Genomic DNA, 20050 nt, shown 5'->3' on the forward strand with positions numbered 1-20050 from the left:
TGTGCATCTTCCTTTCATTATTATAGGTGGGCAAGAGTGTGTCAAGCTCCAGATCTGAGAAATCTGGGAGTGTTGGAGGGATCTCAAGAAGATAAAAATACCAACTTGCCACCAAATGCAACAATACAGCTCTTCAGCATTGCCTGGATGATGAGTGAACAGAAATCCCTGCAGCCCTAAATGCTCCCACCTGATCAGTCCCCCAGAAGCTGCCTTTGCCTTCAGAACCTGATGAAAGGGGACTTGAAGAGCTGGATATCTGTATTTTTAGGGCAGCTTTTCATGAGCCTACCGGCTCTTACCTCCTAGGCCAGCCTGTGGCAGAGAGATCTCCTTCTGAGCTGTGGCCCTAAGGTAGCAGCTCCTCTGCTCTGCACCAGCACTGAGCCTCTGGGTTTTTTCCTGGTAGGATGGGAGAGCCTAAAGCAGTTGTGTTAGATCCTGCTGCCCATCTGATTGTAGATAAAAGAAAAAAAAAACAGAAGATAAATGAGAAAATGAGGAGAGCCATCATACTGCTTGGGTAGAGCTGGTAAAACCTCACTCCAGGATATTTGTTAAGGTCAGTGGAATTTAAGCACTTTCTTGGAAATTTGTGTAAGCGGTTCTGTGAGCAAAAGCTCCGGAGCAGGCTTGGGCAAGGCCTGGCAGGGCAAACGTGACTGCAGGCAGAAGCACTCTCTCTTTCCCTGGGATGCAAACTCGCTAACCTCTGTGGGATGGTGGGGACAACATGAGGAATGAGCACATGGATTGCATAACACGCTATGTCAGAAACTAGGCTTGATGCTGAGCCAATGTAAATTTAAACCAAGTGCTACATTAGGTCAGATCAAAAGTCCACCTTGTTCATTCTCCTGACTTTGACAACAACTACAAGCGTTGAGTTCAGGGGTACAGCATAAAAGTCGGACCTTTGCAGAATGATCTTTCCCCACTATGGGCCCCTAGCCTCAGATGTGTCCGAAGACGGAGTTTTGGCTGGACCATTGTGTTTAGCAGTGAGAGCCTTCTCCAGAAGCTCTCCTAGAGCCTTGTTGGAGCCATGTGGGTATGTTCTTCCCACACTGAGCTCCGCAGGGTGGTCATGGGGCGGCCACGCGCAACGTGAAAGGAATAGCGCTACCAAATGGATAGAGGGGCCTCATGAAGGTGTGCCGCACAAAATCCGGCCCCTGCCTTCCACTCACGCTTCTCAGCACTCACGCAGCGGAAGACTAAACACTGTTCTGTGCTTCTGGAGGAGTCCTGCAGACGGAGCATACAGAAGGAGCTGAAGAAGCCCAAGTTTGAAAGAAGTTGCCGGTCATTACCGCGCGAGGGATGCCTCCACGGGAATTCCACAAAGTGATGTTAATTGTGATGCTTTGAAAATGTTGTGTAAACAAGTGTTTCTGAGATACATATGTTGCAAGTTATTATGCGGCCATAAAAGAGCAAGGAAAGAAGAAACCGAAACACAAAATGTTCTGTGACGCCAGAACGCACTTCTGGAGAGTATCAGTTTGCAAACCGCAGTGTAAGTTTATGCCCACAATTCAATTGACCTCCTGAAAGCAAAGGTAAACAGGAATAGAAGGGCAGGCGTCTGCGGTTCCCTCTCTCCTCTGGAGAAATATATTCTCTATCAAGCTCTGTCCTGTTTCATCGTGTTCTGTCAGCCTCTGAGCAGCTAAAACAGAACTAGTAGAGACCTACGCACTTAGGTGGGCTGGGAATGGGGCCTGGGAGACACAGTTTGCCATTAGGAGAGCGCTGAGCTCCCAAATCTCAAGAGGGAACCCTACAGCCACCCTGAAAAACACACGAACGAAAACAAAAGGGTGGCTTAAGAAAGCAGCCTGCTCTGAGGGGCTGCGCTTTTGTGGTGGGAATCAAACCTTTAGTGGGAGGGAAGGCAAGTCGTGGGTGGAACCTGCCCCCCAGGAGGAGATAGAATAAGTAATCGTCAGGAAGGTAAGGCCAGGGGTTGGCTCAGCTCCACTGCTGGTTCCAGCTCAGCCTCTCCCAGCACAGCCCCTCTGCACGATCCCCACAGTGGTAGGGTTACGGCGTGATGAACAGGCAGCCATGCACTGGGAGCCTGTTCTCCAACCTGGAGAGAGGGGTGAGTGGGGAAGGGATGTGCTCTGGCCCCACAGCTCTGTGTGTCACATCCCCAGCTGGCGTGAGGGATGGCAGGATGGGGTGCACTGGCAAAGCGTGGCTGCTCATTGCCAGGGTTGTGTCTATCTCCAGAGCCAGGAGCACGTGTGGTGGAAGCAAACTGGTTGTGGAGGTTTCTGGCTGGCTTTGCTCTGTGCGTACACATGCTCGCATTCCTATTTACATACACCTCCACCCACACAGAATCTGAACTGGAATCAAAATAATTTGAAATCATAGAGTGCGATTTTCCTATGGCAAAGCCAACCTGAGCTTCACCCTGTGGGTGCTCCTTATGCAAACTTCCCATTCTTTCCCCCGCTCTTTCCCACTGCTCTGTGTAGATGAACCCCTCTTGCATCACGTTGTCTCCCCGGTTCTGATCTGGCTCAGTGGGACAGCTCATCTTCTGACATCACAACTTCTGAATGGTTCTGCACTCCCGCGTGAAGCACTTGCTCTGTGGAGGCTGGTGAGATTAAATGCCCAGCAAGCACCCAGGAAGGGCTGCCAGCTGCAGCTTCGCTCCATTAGTACGACGTGTGCCAGGGACTGGGAGCTGAGCAGCCCCAGAAGGCAGCTTCCTGATGCAATTAAGATAGAGGTGAATTTAGAGACATCTTGCCAGTCTCATGGGACACATGCTGCTAATTAAAAGTCAATCAGAGCATTTAGGACCAAGGACGAAGATGCATGCTCTGGTGGTAGAAGACATTTCTGCATGTTCTCATTACTCCGGTGTCTGGATCTACAGAACGTGGCCTGTGCAAGAGAGGTTTCCTTGGACTCTTGGCTTACACTGTATGCTTTATCCAGCCTAAACGTTTGGGAAAATCAGAGAGGCAGGCCGTCCTGCAGGTCAGGCACTGGGGTGAGGCTCAGGGGTTTTCAGTTTTGCATTTGAATCATCTGGATTTGAAGCACAGTGCTGGAAAAGTCACTTTCTTTATGCCTCCGTTCACATCATACAGGCAGGGCGTGCAGAGGGCTTCCTCTGGTGGGACCCTGCCCAAACAATAGAGCTTTGAGCCAGGGACGGTTTCCTATTCCAAGTGTGCAGCATGGCTGGTCTCTCATCTCCCTCACCCTTAAGACAGCTGTGATACAAATGGTCAATCATCAGAAGACTGTTTTTTTTCCCGACTGTGAATTCAATTTCAACCAGGCATTGTGTTCTCTGCAAATTATGAGCATTTCTGTTGGAAGGTTTGCGACCCTGGCAAGCAAGTGAATAGGGTTTGTGCACTGACAGTAATTAAATGATGCATTCACTTTGGGGTTGAGGAGGAAATGTGCTCTAGGGTGGTCCATCGAATCCAGAAGCAGCACCACACGACTGAAGAGGCAGCTCAAACAAAGGATTTCACAGCGAGACTTTTACAGCTAAGGCATTCGGGGTCTTTGGATTGGGATTCAGTTCCCAGACACAGATCTGCAGCAAAAGCTGAGGCTCTCAGGTTCATCCGTATGAGGGGATGCACAGCTACCTGGCAGGCTGGGGGAGCTTCCAGCAGAAGGAGCCACACGTATGTGATGATAACACGTGTCCTGGTGTGATATTGGGAGGCTAAAATCCCTTCTCCAAGTCATTTGAAATGGCAACCTTAGGAAAGCAGAAAATCAAAAGATAATCTGTTTGTAAAGGGGACAGGAATTAATTAAGTGTACATTGTGTAGAGTGAATATTTTATGTGTATTTAATTACGTTTCCCTCTCCTATTTCGCCCCTTTGGATTTTAAAGCGGTTCAGAAACAAACTAAAGTTGTGTTTCACATCAGCTCCTTCAGGTCTGGGATCAAGTAACCTTTTTCCCCCTTCAGCTGTCAAAGGAAGCTGGTGGCTGGGGACTGCCAGCAGAGCGGATAAGCATCCGCTGAACACTGCCAGTTCCTAGGACTGATCCAACGCCAGGCAGTGCCCCTGATGGCTCCCAGCTTCTCCCCCCACCATTGTTCCCCTCCCAGCCCTCTCTGATGGCCACCCAGCTGTTCTCCTGCTCCAGCCCTCAGATTTACAGTCTGTCACAGCTTGCAGCTGCCAGCGGGGCTTGATTGAGGCTGGCGTGCTGTGGTTGGAAGGGCTGGCCCTTCCCCCTTGTTTCTGGGGCTGCCACCTTGCCCTCCAAAAAATCCAAGTGCTCAGAAGAGCAGACAAAACCATACAGTGAAGTCTTCAAGTGGATGGATCCCAAAGCAGGGAATCTGCCTGAGCGTGCCAACAGCTGGATGCAAAGGCACCATGAAACACAATGTTGCTTAGCTGTTTGGGAGGACTCAACCTTTGTAGCCTTGGGGAGATGCTGGAAGGTCAGCACAGCTCCCAACATATTGGAAGAGGAGCGCTGCAAAGATATGCTTCACCACCTTTTGGCTGTTAGGAGGGGGACACTATCCTATATCAGCTCACTCCTCAGCCCTGGGAGCACTCACCAGAGTACTACCCTCTAAATGCTGACCCTTTCAGCTCTTCTCCCCAGCTCACTCCCCAGAGATGTTCTGACATATCTGCCTTGGTTTCAAATCCCATCTCCCCATCCCTTGTTAAAGCTCTCCCACTGCTCTGCCCCCACCCTGCTGTGTCTACATGTTGCTGGCGTTCCGTCTGTGCTCCATCCCTAAACTCCTTTTTTCGAGGTTGGGAGCAGACTCTCAGACTTGGTGCCAAGCTCAGCACAGGCCCTGCAGTTCCCTCTTTCCCCGCTGCCAGGACGTGCCAAGCTCCAGTCACTGCCTAGGGAGAGGGTGATCCTCTGCAGTCATTCCCCTCCTTCCCCTCAAATGCTGGGAGCTGCTTGAGCTTTTTCTATGCTTTTATCCCTCACACCAAGAAAATTAACCACTAATGAAAAACATTTGGCTTGCAAGTTCTTGCTGCTCTTTCATATCAAGGTTGCCTACAACCACTCCACTAGCCCAGAGGAGCTAGTGGAAGAAGTAGTAGAAGCTGTATGGCTTCTGCTCCTCAGCTCTCAAAGCTTTAGTCTTTGCAGCCAGCCCAGGCTGCTCTTTCCCCCATTCTCCATCCACTGGGGCTGCTGGCTGGGACTCTCCTGAACATCTCACACGCCAGCAGAGCTTTGCTAGCACCTACATTCACCGGGTTTTCATTGCACTCCCCAGAGCAGCAAGGTACATCTGCCATTTCTGAGCTCCTTCCCCATGCAGAGATGCCTGAAATTCCTCACATTAAGAAGCCAGACTGCTTTGATCTCCTGGATGCAGCCAAGGAGGGAAGAACTTCTGTCTCCTGATGGAGCATCTTCCTCTCTGTCAACCTCCTGCAGCCCAACATTTGGCCCCACTGACAACCATTTCCCTTAATGAGCAGTGACTGCCTTACCTCCCCTGAGCCTTGTGAGGATTAAGGAGTTAATTGCTTCGGAAATGTACAACAAGAGACTAATAATAATACTAGGAGTGGCACAAACATTTCACAACGAGCAGCCTGTCAGACGCAGCCTTCTCCTTCTCCTTGCTCAGCGCTCGCTGAGAGGTGGCACTCTCCTTGTGTTGGTTTGTTGGTTTAATAGACACAAAAATCTTGTCTTTGTGTGTGTGTGTGCGTGTGTTCTGCTGTGTCCTGTGACTTGACAGCAAATATTTGAAATTCTGTACGTGTTAGTGGGAGGGGCTCCTCAAAAACAGTGGGCGTTGTGATCCCCGGGTGGCAAATGGCCACAACACTCTTTCTGCTTTGTGCAGGGGACTCAAACGCGATGCCTGCAAGGATCTTTGGTGGTAAAATGCAGTTTGTCGTGGAAGTGAAATAGTAGCACACTCTCACAGACCATCTGAAGGGTCTGAAGCTGGGTGCTGTTAGCACTGAACAGCCCTTTTCCCACTGTGGTTACGGCTGCAGTTCTCCAAGGGATGAGGCAGCACCGCAGCCATCCCAGGACCTGTAGTTTTCCCTTCTGCTTTAACCACATTCGTGCACGGAGCTGTGTGTGTTACTGGTTAAGCCCTGGCACGTCGCAGCAGCGCCTGCATCCCGAGAGCACCTTGTGAAGCTCTGCTGTTCAGTCCACACCCTATCGACGTCCAGCTCTCGTGGCACCTTCTCAGCCTTCCCCGCTGCGAAGCCATATGCTGCTGCGGCAACGTTGGGATGTCATCACTGTATCCACAGCAACGCACCGTGATGTCATAGGGAGAGGATTAGGATGGCTCTGCGGCCAGCCCAGGCAGAAGGACTGCTGTCTCCAATTAGAGCAGCGGGGTGCAGCCAGAGCCCCCCTTTCCCTGGCCGAGCCCCTTCAGCCCTCGCCGCTGGGCAAAGCCCCGGCCCCCGGGTGAGGGCAGCATCCCCTCCCCGACCCAGAGGGGCCGCAGTTGCGCGCACAGCCCGGCCCCGCCAGCGCTGGGTGCTGGTACTAATTAGCAGCTGGAGAGGGGTTATTACAGGACAAGCTCTGGGGAACTTAACTGCTAACAGACCGGCTCTGGCGGGGGGAAGAAACCAGAGGCGAGCAGACTTCACGGGGGCCTGGGGGAGCGGGGGAGGAGGGAGCGCAGGGGCTTCCTCTCCTCTCATGAGCAGTGCACTTTGTAAAACACAGATGTAATTGTCTTTTGGAACACATGTACGCAGGATGGGGAGGAGGGTGGGAGACAGCGAGTGTAGCTCATCAGCTCAAGCGCAGAGCTGCATTCCCAACAGCCCGGCTCTCTGCACATCTGTTTCATGGGCTCTTTTTTGTCACCAGAAAAAAATAGCAAGAGCTCGCTTGTGCAGCATGGGCTGCTCCGGCATTGCACAGACACAACCTGCACTCCTGGTGCTGTGGGGTTTCCTCGGGGTCAGCTCCTGGCTCTGTATTGCTCTAGCCCAGCCTCACACCTTGCAGCACTGCTGGGGCTCCAGACACATCTGGGCGGCTGGGCATGGAAGAGAAAAGCAAGAGCATGTCTTGCATACACGAAGGCTGCCTTTGAGTCCTGGGTCATAGAATCATTAAGATTGTGGAAAAGACCACTAAGATCATCTCATCCAACCATCCAGCCATGCCAGAGGCTTGTCAGTCCTTCCTGCCCAGACTGCTTGATAGTCAATGGCATCTCATGGCACCATCGGGTGTGGAAAGGTCAGGTGTTTGGACGTTGTGTTGAGGGACGTGGTTTAGTGGGAACTATTGGTGGTGGGTGAATGGTTGGACTGGATGATCCCGTGGGTCTTTTCCAACCTTTGTGATCCTATGATTCTATGAAAGGAAAAGTGAGAGTGTGTAAGACAGCTTGTCCCCAATGAAAGACAGCAAGTGTGTACTTTGAACATGTTTCCTTATGAGACCTGGGCTCCCGGGTCATCATGTCAACAGTGAACTGGAGCTGAGCACCTGCTGCTTCCCACAGAGGGCAAGATACCATTGATCAACCTTGGGAGGGGGAACTGCAGCCTGGTGTGCTGCCCTTCAGAGATTGCTGACCCCCAGCCCGTGCTACTGAGGTTCTGCTTCTGAGCAGAGACTGGACACGAGTATTACTTGTTCACTGCTATGGTGAGGCTGTGAAGCAGAAGCAAAGGCAATAGCAAAGCGGTGCGGTTCTGGATGGTGCTGGCATTGAGAAACGGTGATGTACCGAACATGTCTCCCAAAGCAAAGCACCGGCTGCAGTAACAGAGCACACATGGCCTCCTTCTGAGCTACATTCCTCTGCGTGGTATGGCCTTTTAAAATGTGCCAGAGGGATCAAGTACAAGCAGCACGCACATCAGAAGCATGACACAACAGAACAACAAAACACTCCCAAAGAAAGCTGGAAATGCTGCAGAATTCATTGACAATGTCCCCAGTCCCCCTTAACCTTCGTGCCAGGGCCTATTATTGTTAATGTTACTGAAGGCTGTCATAAACAGTGGCATGATACCAGGTCTATGCAAGCAGGGACTGAAGAAATGCAAACAGTAACAGAGCATGCAAGCCTTTCTCCTGCACCAGGGCCACCCCAAAAGGGTCAGTGCTACTGAGGTTTATGTGGCCAACGCTTTTGCCAAGGTGGAGGGGAGAGGGGGAAATTTTTCCCTGTCAAGCTGTGTGAATAATACCCAGAGAATGAAGCAGATCGAGCTGTGGGGTAGGAAGATGGTTTTGCCTTTCCCCTGTGATGTGCCCACTCCCTGCATCCCATTTGGACCCACCTCCTCCCCCTGGGGTGGGAGCCTGGCACACAGTCCAAATACCTCCGTGTAGATGCAGATATGATCTTTTGAACAAAGAACCAGTGTAACACTGCAAAACTGCCATGGGGGAGCATGGCCCTCCATTCAAACCACTTGGACTCCGCAAAGCCAGCCCCCCACCAGGGCTCCCTCCTCTGCTGTCCCCCCCCGCGCCCCTCTGGGAGCAGGCTGGTGGGGGGAGGAAGGGGTTAAAAAAGCCCTTGGGCCTGGACGACCCATCTGCCACCTCATCTCGTGTGACACCAGTCATACGATGGGGGGGCGGAGGGCAGGGAGCAGCTCTTTCTCTCCTGTTTGCTGAACCTCTGATTATCATTTCTGTGCCGGCAAGGAGGTGGCATGCCATTGTGCGTCAGCTGGGAGAGCCTGCTGAAAGGGGGGCTTCTCCCTTTCTTAAAGGAGACGGCCCTTCCTAATCCTCCCTGCTTGGAGGAATCACCCTCCTCCCCAAGAACCTTCCTTCCTCGAGAGGAAAGGCCCCTTGGTAGCTCCAGCCCACCCAGCCATCCCAGCTCCAGCCCTCAGGGCACTGGTCAGAGCCTCCCAGAGGGATGCTGGATAGGGGATGCTGGATAGGGGATGCTCAGGAATGCTGCCTTGGGACACGGCCCTCCAGGAGCAGGGATTGGGGAGCCTCAGCCTTCTGCAAAAGCTCTCTGACAGAGAGGCCAATTAGCAACAATTACAGCACTGGGTTTAGTGCAATAGAGATGCCTGGCCGCGAGGAGCTGGTCCAAGCTCCTCACCTCATTTCACATAGGCAGCGGCAATCAGATGGTAATAACCGTGGGTCACTAGAAAGTGACCTCGAGGTGAAAGGCTCCATATCCCATTACTGGTTTACTGAGCTAGCAGCCTAACACATCTCTCCAGCGCTTTGAATCAGAAAATGGTATTGAAACCCTTTGAGAATGTCCCTGCTGGCTGGTGTTTAGCATTGTGCATTTCCCAGCAGATATGTGGGAACTGTAATTAAAATCCTCCATGACTACTGAGCACTGGGACCTTGCCATTAGTGTTATGTGACTAGGCAGGAATTTATTGATTTCTTTCTTGGGCTGTGCATGCTTTACAGCAGATGTCAGCTCTGATTTTTCTGCTGCTTTATTATGTCTTTGTACTCTCCCCATTACACTTTCCATTAGTATCTGCTGGTATTCCGTGGTGTGAGGAAAGGCTCTGAATGAGAAGGATCGTTCCTGCTCCCATCTCTGTCTCTCCTGTTTGCATCCAACAGCACCAACAATCCAGCTGGGTCATTTATCCCACCCAGGCCCTGCAGTATTACTTAGATCTCTTGCAACACCAATTCCAGCTGCTCTTTTTTATTCCCCATCCTCACAGGGTCTGAGAGAGTGTTCTCTTCTTCATGGCCATTTGTGCCACGATGGCTGGGAAATGGGATATATCCATCTGCATGAAATGCTCCATATGCAAACCCCGAAAGGTAGCTGCTTCCCAAAGACACCTCTCAAACCTCTGTCGCTCTCTTGGCTCTTCCACCGTTGTTGCTGAAAGCAGGTGCTTAGGGGACACCAGTTACTTAAGAGCAGGTAGCAATTTCTTTCTGTAGCATGGCAGCCAAAGCAAAAGGTGACCCTGAAGGATTTCAAAACCTGGGCACGTTGGGATGGAGGCTATCATCCTTCTTGAGGCTGATCTGGTTCCTTTTTGAAGAGTTGGAGGAGCGGCAAGGAGAAACAGATTTAGTCAGCAGCAAAGAGCTATCCTAGAGGGATTTTCTACATGGCTAGCAGATAATTATGGGGCTCTTTTGTCCAGAAAAGCAAATGTGAGTGCAGAAGGGCCACTGGCAAGCACGGCAAAGCCCCAGCAGTGCAGGTGTGTGGCATGCCAGCTACATGGATGTTGCCACATCACAACTGGTCCTGCTCTGCTCCAGCTGTGTTGCTGACACCCTTCTTGCCAGCACGCCTCCTATTGTTGTGGGAGCACAGTCAGGCAGGGGAATGAAGGACCAGATGGTGCCACAACATGTTTGAAGAGACATCCCTATATGGGCTGCACGGCCACCTCGTGCTTCCCTGTGCAGGATGCACTGTGAAGCCAGGCTCTGCCTGTCCCTGCTCCCAAGCGGCCTGTGGGTGTATAATGGAGGCTGTCAGAGCAGTTCCTTAAGCCTTCACTTTGCTGGGAGTCTCCCGGGCTTCTCCAGCGAGGGACCACAAGTGACCAATGGCTGAGACAGCATGAACTAGCTGTGAGGATTTCGAAGTTGCTGCAGGGTGTTGCATAGGGCACTGTAGCATAGGGAAATGCAACTGGCTTCTGCAATTACACATTCATGACTCCTGCAATAATTCAGGTTAGAAGGCACTTCTGGAGGTCATCTGATCACACCCTCTGCATTACGATGGACCTCTGAAGGTCAGTTGGTCCAACCCTTTGCACAGCGTGGCCAAGATCAGGGCTTTGATTTGTTGAGCTGTGAAGATCACCAAGGCTGGGCGTTACACAATCTCTGGACAGTGTGTTCCAGGTCTGACCACCCTAATTGTGAAAAAATATTTCCTAATATCTAATCATATTTTCTCCTGCTACAGCTTGTTCTGTTGGTTCTTGCACTTTTGTGGTACACCTTCAAAACAAAAGCCTTAATTTTCTATATAATTTCTAATTAAGTAGTTGAGGAGATTATACCTGAAAATACACAAAATCTTTTGGCTTCTTTCAGCGTGAAGAGGAGAAGCAGTATCACATCTTGGCCTTGAAATCGTTTCATGCTACTCACAGATGCACCTGCCACTGGGATCAGAGCAAGCCAAATGATTATTTCATAAGCCAATACAAATTGCTCTCAGGAAACAGGTATGATCTGACTTAGCCTGGAGAATTAATTTCCACTGAGCAAACTCCTGGTAAACGGTCCAGTCTCTTTCTCTGGATTGTGCAAATGAGGAGAAGGAAAGATAGAGGGGGAAGGAAAGCAGCTTTGGGGAAGTCAGTGATGTGGAATTGTAAGGAATGACAGGGAGAAGGATCACAAGGGGGAACAAAGTGTCTTGTCGTGGCTGGCAGCTCAGTGGAGCAAGATAGGATAGGGCAAGCTTGACAAGGAAAGAACACTGTAATATGTGCCTCTTTATAATAGTGACTTTCCTTCAGCCAAAGCAGTGCTACAAGAATCGGAGGAGAAGAAGGCAGCCCAAAAGGGATTGTGACCCTCCCAAGCAGCCCAGGTGATCTTTATTATGTAGTTAAGGGCTGCCATTACCTCTGCAGTGAGAGCCCCCTGACTACTTGTCTGAGATGTGTGATGTAGGTTTAATCAGTGTGCATCACAAAGGTAGTCCATAAGTTTAAGGCAATATGGTTTGCTCCAAGGAATCTATAGCTGGTAAGTGAAAGAGCAGAACTTGCCTGGGTCAGTTACAGATCCTGTATGCCCTTCCTAAGAATGAGTAGCTACAGCTGAATGCAGCAAACCTCACTGCCCTGGGAGAACGGCAACTACCCAGAGTTTGCCATTGGATAGACAGACAAGCAATAGCATGGGGACGGGGGAGAAAATGTATCCTATTTTTCGAGAGGCTTTTCTTGTGGGATTGTGGTCTGTTTTTAGGGAGCAAGAAAAAAGACATTGGGAAAATAACATGGTGTCCAACAGAGCTTTAATTCATGCCTCTGAAAACAAGAGGAGGGGCCCATCAGGCCTTGGCCTTCTTTTCTAGCGGAGAGAGACAAACTTGCAGAGAATGATGCGGGTTACCTAAGGTCTGTCTTGCTTTTTGTAAAGGTCTGTGTGTCCTGTGACTACACAAGGGGGTAGAAGCTGCTTACCAGAACCCTGCATCTAAGGTATGGCATTCAAGTAAGATCCTATGGGATGAACACTCCTTGGTAGAAGTGGATTGTCACGGCAATCTTTTCCTTCATTCCAGAGTAAAAGAGACCAGAGAGTAATGAGAGGATTGGGACTGTAAAATTAGTGTGGAGTGGGTGCTGCTTTCATATGGACACTTAGAGGGGAGAACTCCAGGAAAAAAATGGACTGGAAAGAAGCAGTACAGAAAAAAGACCAAGAGAGTAAACAGAAGACTAGGGCAGAGTGCTGGTAAACATTTGGGTTCCTCAGCTGGCCCAGAACAATGGTTGGAAGATGGGTGGACCAGAGAAGGATTTAAAGCCAAGCTCTGACTTGCAAACAAAATTCATGTTTGGATTTGACCTCGCTGATTGTCATGGGTGTTGCTGAGTTTACAGTTTTCCTCACTGGGGAAGGAACACGCAGGGACAGGAGCAGCAGGGTCAGGTGTGGCTGCTCACTACTACAGGCTTGGTGTTTTCCTCTCTGTGGACTTTTCCCTGGGAAAGTCCATTGTTGCTACAGAATCATTTACCATCATTTTCCTTCTAACTTTCGTTCAGAGGATGGAAAATTTGCAGCAAGTCAGAGGGACTTTGATATGGGAGTTTGTTAAATACAATTAATACTTGGAATCCACGTACATGCTTATTTTGATTGTGTTGAAATATGCTGCTTATCCTGGGACAGGCCCAGGTGCATATATCAGAAGCAGTTTCCACTGCTTTTCTTCGGTTTAGTGGTGGGAACTCTAGTATTATCTCGGATTCTACCTTCTACTGCAAAAGGAGAGAAAATCCCTTTCCTTCCAATGCCATTTTGTCTCTTAGGGTTGCCAGAAGCACAAACATTGTTGATACTATTGCATCTTCTCCTTAGGCCACCTGCTTTTTAAAAAATATTATTGTTGTTATCTTTATTTTAACACCATTCTTTTGAATACGAATGCTCGAAGCCTGCTCTCAAGTGCTGCAATGTACACATGCTTGGGGACAGTTAACAGCTTCAGCATCACGTTTACAAACAGATCCTGACGTTCACACAGAGCTTTGCTGTGCACAGCTCTGATGCAAAAACCTGGCACGGACACTCTACAGTAGCACGTGGCAAGACACAGTATTTGACACCGCCAAGGCTTTGCACTGTGACCACAAACCCACCTCTAGACAAACATCATGGAGAGGTGAAGCAGAGACTGGTGAGGGCAGAAAGTTCAGTGATGATGGCAGTGAGGTAACTCAGGGAAGGGGAGCACGTGGAGAAGGCAAAGACTTACTGGAGGATTTGAAAGAAGGTAGGGTAAAATGTGGCAGGCTGGGATGGTGACTGTGCAATAAGAATGAAAAACTGGAAGGGATCAGACAGACGGGCTGCTGGGGATCTTTCAGGTGGATTTCAGGTGGAAAAAGTGTCATGGCCAAAATGAAGGAGGGGAGAAGCCATGCAAAAGAGAAAACTGGAAAGGTTTTATTTCAGGGTTGCAAAGATCTGGGGCAAATCCATCATTAGTGGAGAGGCAGATGTACATAGAAGAGAAAGAAAAGCCAATGAGACCAGTGAGCAGAAGCGATGGTCTCCAGTGCAGTCACGGCCACAGCTGCAGTGAGCCATGGATGTACACAGGGTAGATTTAAATTAGAGCCGGCGCTGCTGCATAGGTAGTAACACCACCGTTGGTGGTGTAGCTGTGGTAGGAAGGGCTGCCAGCAGTCCTGGAGGTAGGCCAGTGAGCTGCATCTCGACAACCTGAAGAAATCTTTTCAGGAAGACAACCAGAGCCACTCAGGGAGGGAGCAGCAGAAAGGAATCACAGCAGAGCTATTTTCTGTTCATAGCGAATCAGATGCATTTCTTAATTCTCATATTTACATTCTCCCTTGGTGTTGGCCCCTCTAACCTGCAGACACTGATCCCCCATGCTGGACCAGTATAACCAGTACGTGTATCACCAGAACCAGCCTGTGGTACAGCCACCCTAAGGGCTTCCAGGTGGTCCATGAATGAGAGCTTTTTCCCCCGTGTTGGGCTTCAGCACTCACAGGGCGAAGGTTGGAATAACCTCTCCCTCCACAATGAAAATGAAATGAAAGAGCCCTCCACCTCCTTCTTACAAGCAGAGTCCCGGCCTATTAATCAGGATGGCTGGAAGGGGGGTGCAAAGCAGGGGAGAAACATATCTTTGTGTCTGCTTGACAACTTTGTAAGAGGCAATGTTACCATGGCAATGGGTGGTCTTTAGCGAGAAGGGGAGTGAGCTATAGTGTCAGGGTGAGGAGAAGGGGGAGCAATGCTAACGGGAGGCAGCCTGAAAGTAGAGGGGGAAAAGGGACTGCACAGTAGTCATCAGTGGGTGACGATGGTCAGAGATGTGCATCCAGAGATGTGCATTCGACAAAGGGCAGGCAGCTCTGACAGCAAATCTGGGGGTTGGCATGGCTTCCTTGAACACAGGCTCTCCCCCGAGCTTCTATAAGATGGGCACCTCTGCAAGGGACGGCATCTTTCAGAGGGATCATCCCCTCTGGCACCATGCTGAGCCCCTGAAGCTTCTGCCTGGCCTGAAAGCCACCACTCAGATGTCAGCAGGCTGCTTGCCTCCATCCTACCCCCAAGTCCCATGTTAGAGGAAGCCTGTTGCCCATCCCAAGACAACCACACACCATGGCCACCGCAGAACAGTTGGTTGGCAACAGAAACCAGTTGTCTGGGCTGGAGCCAGAGAGATACTCCAGCGCTGTAGCAAAACGCCGCTGAAAGGCCGGCACTGCATGGGAAAGGTCTCCTCCCCACCTCGCTCGGATGCGGATGGAGAGGAGTTCCTCCGGTCTCGTGTTTTTTGCGAGGGGAGGGGCTGGGTGGCCAGATCGTCGCACAGTCGGATGATTGTGTGGTAGGTGGGGAGGAGAGGGAACAAAAGCTCAGCGCTGAAAGCAGAGCGTGACCCACAGTCGCTGAGAAAAACCAAAGCCGACGAGTTTCCCGCGAGCTCTGCGGCGCGGCACGGCCTCTTCCAGGCCTCTCTGTGCGCCAGCACCGGAGCTGCTCGGCGTCACGGCCGACCACCTCGGTGGCGGGTGACAACATGGAGGTGCTTGGGGGCCCAGCAGTCCTCCACTCGGGCCCCCGGCCGGACCGGGCCGGGCCGCAGGAGGTGCGCAGCCCGGCAGTGCCGGCAGGTGGCAGGGCAGCCCCGCGCCTCGGCCCGGCCTCCGGCGGCGCTGCGGGCACGGCGTCTCCGTGCGGGGTTGAGGAAGCCCGGCGTGCTCCTCGCCTCGCCCGGCCGCCCTGCGGGAGGGCCGCTCGCTGCGGGGCCCGGAGAGCTCGGGGCTGCTGCTCCGGGCGCGTGCCGCCTCAGTCTTCCTGTGTCGTCAGCCCTGCGACGCGTGGCGGCGGGCGGCGTGAAGCTGGGCCTGGTGGCGGCGGCGGGGAGCCCAGCGGGCGCCCTGCCCCGTGGGTTATTCCCCGGTAGTCTGCGAGAGAAGGCTGCTCAGAAGAGGCACGGGCATTTTTATTATTATTAATGTCAGCGTGTTCGCGCTGAGGTTAGATTACAGCCCCATTGTGAGTGGCTCGGAGACAGCCTGTACTCTGGGAACACGCCGTCCGAACAGGAACGGCAGCAGAAAGGGCAGGGAACGAGCAGAGCCGGAGGAGAGGAAGCGCTTTTCCCCCGGTTCATGCAGCAGAAAACAGACCTCCTGCACCCATGCAGGCCCCTTATCCTTTGGACCGCACGGTCCTCTTGTGTAAGTGGAATAAATAACCTGTGACTGGCTGTTTTTTTGGTGGTTCAGCATTTGTAAATGCTGACCGTTTACCTCTTGGTTAAAGCTAAACTTGCCTTCTCTTTCCCTAGCGGTCTGACATAGATACAGGGAGCCCGGAGCCCACTTGGGCCTGCAGGGGCAATCATTAACCTGTGGGGCTCCTGTGCTGAGCTCTGCCTGCCCACGGGTGCCAGAGCTCTGATGGAGGAGTGCTGCCCACCCATGGGGCAGCCCGCAGGCTGCGGGGACTGCTTCAGGCAGCTGAACTGTTCTCTCCGGCTTACAGATCGATTCCAGAGATGTTTCAAGGGAGGGGAGCCGAGGGGAAGCAAGACTTGCAGAGGGAACCGGCCTGGCCTTTTTGAATTCAACTGCAGAGTTAGTTAACAAAGTTGCAGGTTCTCAGTCTCCTTTTCTCTTTCTTTGCCAACTTTTTTTTTTTTTTTTCCCCTTTTCTTTTCCCTTCCTCAATATAAATACCCTGGGGCAGTTTCTTTTCTTTTTGGTATGAATGTGATGATCTTTCAGGCCTGCGATTGGCTCTGCGGCTTGTCATCGGGGACACACCTCCTGGCGAGGGGCCACCGCCTCCCCCCTCTTGTGAAAGCTTCCCCTTGTAACAAGTGAGCGTAATTACATCAGTTACTCACTAGAGCACAGACCTGCTTTAAATTTTGGCCTCTCTGAGCGTGTGAGAAGCTGAAGGACTAGAAAATGCGGTTTCAGAGGCCTGTAACACTCTGGAGCGTGCAACTCAAGCTGGGCTTTTCCCTCCTAGGAATGAAGTCTCCCAGTCACATGTGAGGAGGAATGAATATCCCTACCAGCCACTGAAATGGCTACAGGTTAAGAGAGCAGACCTGCAGCACCAAAAGAGGATTTCCACTTTGCCAAAGCCTGGCCCACTGAAAAAAAAAAATACATACCAGGTCCCTTTTGCTTCTAGAGGTACTGGGAAGGAAGACTGCTGAATTGCAGGGGCTGTGGACGATGTCTGTAAAAGAGCAGAGCCAGCTAAAAAAAAGGCATCTGCTAACAAAAGAAAATGTATTTTATCCAGCAGCCAGGGCCTGCAAGAAAGGGCCAGACATATCAGGGGAAGAGTGGCCCTGAAGAGCAGCATTTATGTGCTGGGTGGACATGACGGTAGCAGCTTGACACCTATCTGATGGGTCGGGATGGGAACTTGCGGTGCTTCTGTGGGCTTGTTCCAGAAAGGGCTGAGTGCGGGTGACAGCATTCTACTCATGCTCTAGATGGAGCATTCTCCACTGGGTAAATCACTGTAGTGCATGGGAAGCCAGCGTTGTCCCAGCTGAAACCCTGCTCCACACTGCCATGGCAGAGTGTGGCCATTAAAGAAGAAAGTTTCTGTGCAAGAAAGAAAGGAAGTGATGGTCTGAGTGGAGGAGAAGACTCGCTTCTTGTTCCAGGACATTTGGTCCTTGAGGGACGCAGCCCTGATATATGTCAAAGATGCTACTGCTACTTGGTGAGCTGGAAGGATGAAGATGAGGTGCAAACCATTTGTCTTACTAAAGCTGAGTCCTCATGAACAGGCATTTACCAAGTGTCGGAACTGCTATTCTGATACAAGATGAACCTGGGCCTTTTCAAACACGTCTTGCAAAAATTATATAAGGAGAGACACCTTTCTCCTCTTGCCCTCCAGCTATTATCTAGCACATAGGTGTTTGCTGAGACCAAACAACCGAACAGATTCAGCCCTGGTCTAGATCAGGCAGAGCAAACCTTGAGCTAGCTCTCTCATCTCTCATTGCTTGACTAGTAGATTGACTAGAACCCTTTTTCCATGTCTCTGTCCTTCAATTCTCCACCTTCCTCCAAAATAAAAATAGCCACCTGCTTCCTACCCTGCATTAGAGGATCTTCTTTCTGGGCTTGCCATCGGAACTGATGTAACCCTATGCAAAAATGTAGGTTTTGATGAGGCAGCATTTTCCCATGGAAGAAGAAGCTCTTTTGTTTCTCTCATTAGCTCTCAAAGCAATTGGCTCAATGACATGCTGTCTGTGTTTTCTCCCAGGGACCTGTTCCTGGAGCTGCTGAGAAGCTTCCTAGGTCATGGTCCATTCAAAAGCTTCCAGGAGTTGCAGGATGGCACAGGCCTGGTCTGAAAACCAGCAAGGAGCACTAATTCATTATGACAGCCTTGGAAATATGACAAATAATGTTAGGTGCTTTCCATGGTACCGACTGTTCTCTGTATCATTTTCAGCGAGACTGGGATTTGGGTACGCAAAACTGAGTGTACCCTCTCTGAGATGTGCTCTAGGGTGCCTGACATCTCTGCAAGCCAGGACTTCCCTGCCCCATGCATCCTATGGGCTGAAGAGCTGGGATAGAGTGGACAATGTCTGGATGTCTGGCACAGAGGGAGCAGGCAGAACAATGGGAGGTTGTGGTGCCGGGGACAGGTGCGTCAGCGGGCCACAGAGCATTTCCACATTCCCAGATGTTCTGTCCACCTCTGCCCTGACCTCTGGGCTGGAGTGGGAGTGTTTGCTCCCAGCTTTGCTCTGCAGGATGTCAGAGCACATTTACCCACTTGCCTTGCCTATAAACGTCTACCAATTCACCTTTCTTACATATGCTTTTCAGGTAAGATCAAGCTTTCATTCTTTCTATTACTATTCTCCCTGACGTTCTCTGCAAGCGAACTATTGGCAAGTGATGAAATTCTCTGCAGAGAGACTGAAATGTGGGGACCGAATGGACAAAATAATAACGCTAGTCATAATAATAAATAACAGCCCCATTCGCTTTACTCCGCAGCTCGCAAAACAACAGCCCAGTCCAAATTCTCATCTGCCGTGGAGATAAAAAGTGTGATTTACTCTGTCAGCTATGGAGAGCAGACACGCACAGGGCAGTTATCTCTGGCCATAAACAAACTGGAGTGGCTTTGCCTTTTAACAGGCTCCCTTCTCCTCTCCTGTGGAGTGCTACTTTCCGCCTTACGTAACCCTCTGGGCAACTCCACTGACCTATTTTGTTTTAATAAACTTGAGCAGTTTGAGTTATGCACCCTCCACTTCTCAGACGCCATTGCCACTCCACAGGGCTCCCTGTCTTGCCCTGCTCCACAAGGCTGCGTAGGTAATGTCTTGGGAGAAGTTAAATAAACGGCTTCCATGTTCTGACACAGCCCATATGTGCCAAGCTTCCCTTTTGAATGTTAGCCTTGGAGAAGAGAAGGAGAAAACAAGTTGTCTAGGAAAAAGCATAACCTTTCAGAAACAGTTTTTTATTGCCTTCCTTATCACTCCTTTAAGGTCATAAAGATTATACCAAAGAAACTATTAAGTTTTCCAGGATTGCAAAATATTTTATCAATGATGCACACGAGGCATACCGTTCCACTTTTCAATCTTTTTGGCATTAAATTTCCTTTTATGTTCGGGGATTTGATCTTAATGTTCCCTCCATACCTTTCTGTTTCCATCCTGCTTGGAGGCAGTCAGACACGGTTAATGGTTTCTTCTAGCCAGGAGCCTAGAGTGAGCTGCAAATAGAAGACCTTGCAGGCATTAAAAAAAACGAACAACCAATGAACATTGGAACTAGAACTGTGGGCACCATGGTTTCTTGAGGGGCTGAGCTTTTGGCATTCCCTCCCTCGTGGGTCCTAATGTGGGAATTAACTTCAGGAGAACAGTGACTCGTTTTCTGTAGCGCCTCATCTGCTTAAGTTCATTTAGGATATATTATTCCACCAAAAAATATTACTAAAATGTGTTCTTTTGCTGAAAAACATCTGTTAAAACCTAACACTGTAATGCTTCTAATGGTTTAATTCTGGGGTCTGGGCTGAGATGGCTGCGTGCTGGTATATCCACCAGGTTATCCTGGGAAACAACTAGGGTTCGAATGCGGCAGGAGGCCGTCTGAGATTCTCTTCCCCGCATGCTACAGTGGAGGAGCAGATTAGTGTCCTGCTCATAATGAGTCCCTTACAAATCCCATTCTGGAAAAGGATATCCAGAGCTTTGGGAGAAACTCTACAAAGAGTCTCATGAGAGGCCCAATTCTTCACACTGGGAAGTGTTGTGGGTGGACTGCAAAGCTCTACTGAATATTGAGTTAATCCAAGATTTACATGCCATAAGC

The 20050-nt window shown here is 50.5% G+C and overlaps 1 protein-coding gene across 1 annotated transcript in view; it reads left to right on the top strand.

Annotated features, from left to right (window-relative positions):
- The window catches only part of LOC101750125, a 32312-nt gene extending 19525 nt beyond the window's left edge, over positions 1-12787 (top strand). The window contains exons 3-5 of the mRNA XM_040697831.2: positions 27-6437; positions 11022-12145; positions 12229-12787. The gene's annotated coding sequence lies outside the window, so the exon portion shown is untranslated. The remainder of the gene's footprint in view (positions 1-26; positions 6438-11021; positions 12146-12228) is intronic.
- Positions 12788-20050: the final 7263 nt, after the last annotated feature.

The sequence above is a fragment of the Gallus gallus genome, chromosome 3, assembly GCF_016699485.2.
Source record: "Gallus gallus isolate bGalGal1 chromosome 3, bGalGal1.mat.broiler.GRCg7b, whole genome shotgun sequence".
Lineage (NCBI taxonomy): Eukaryota > Metazoa > Chordata > Aves > Galliformes > Phasianidae > Gallus > Gallus gallus.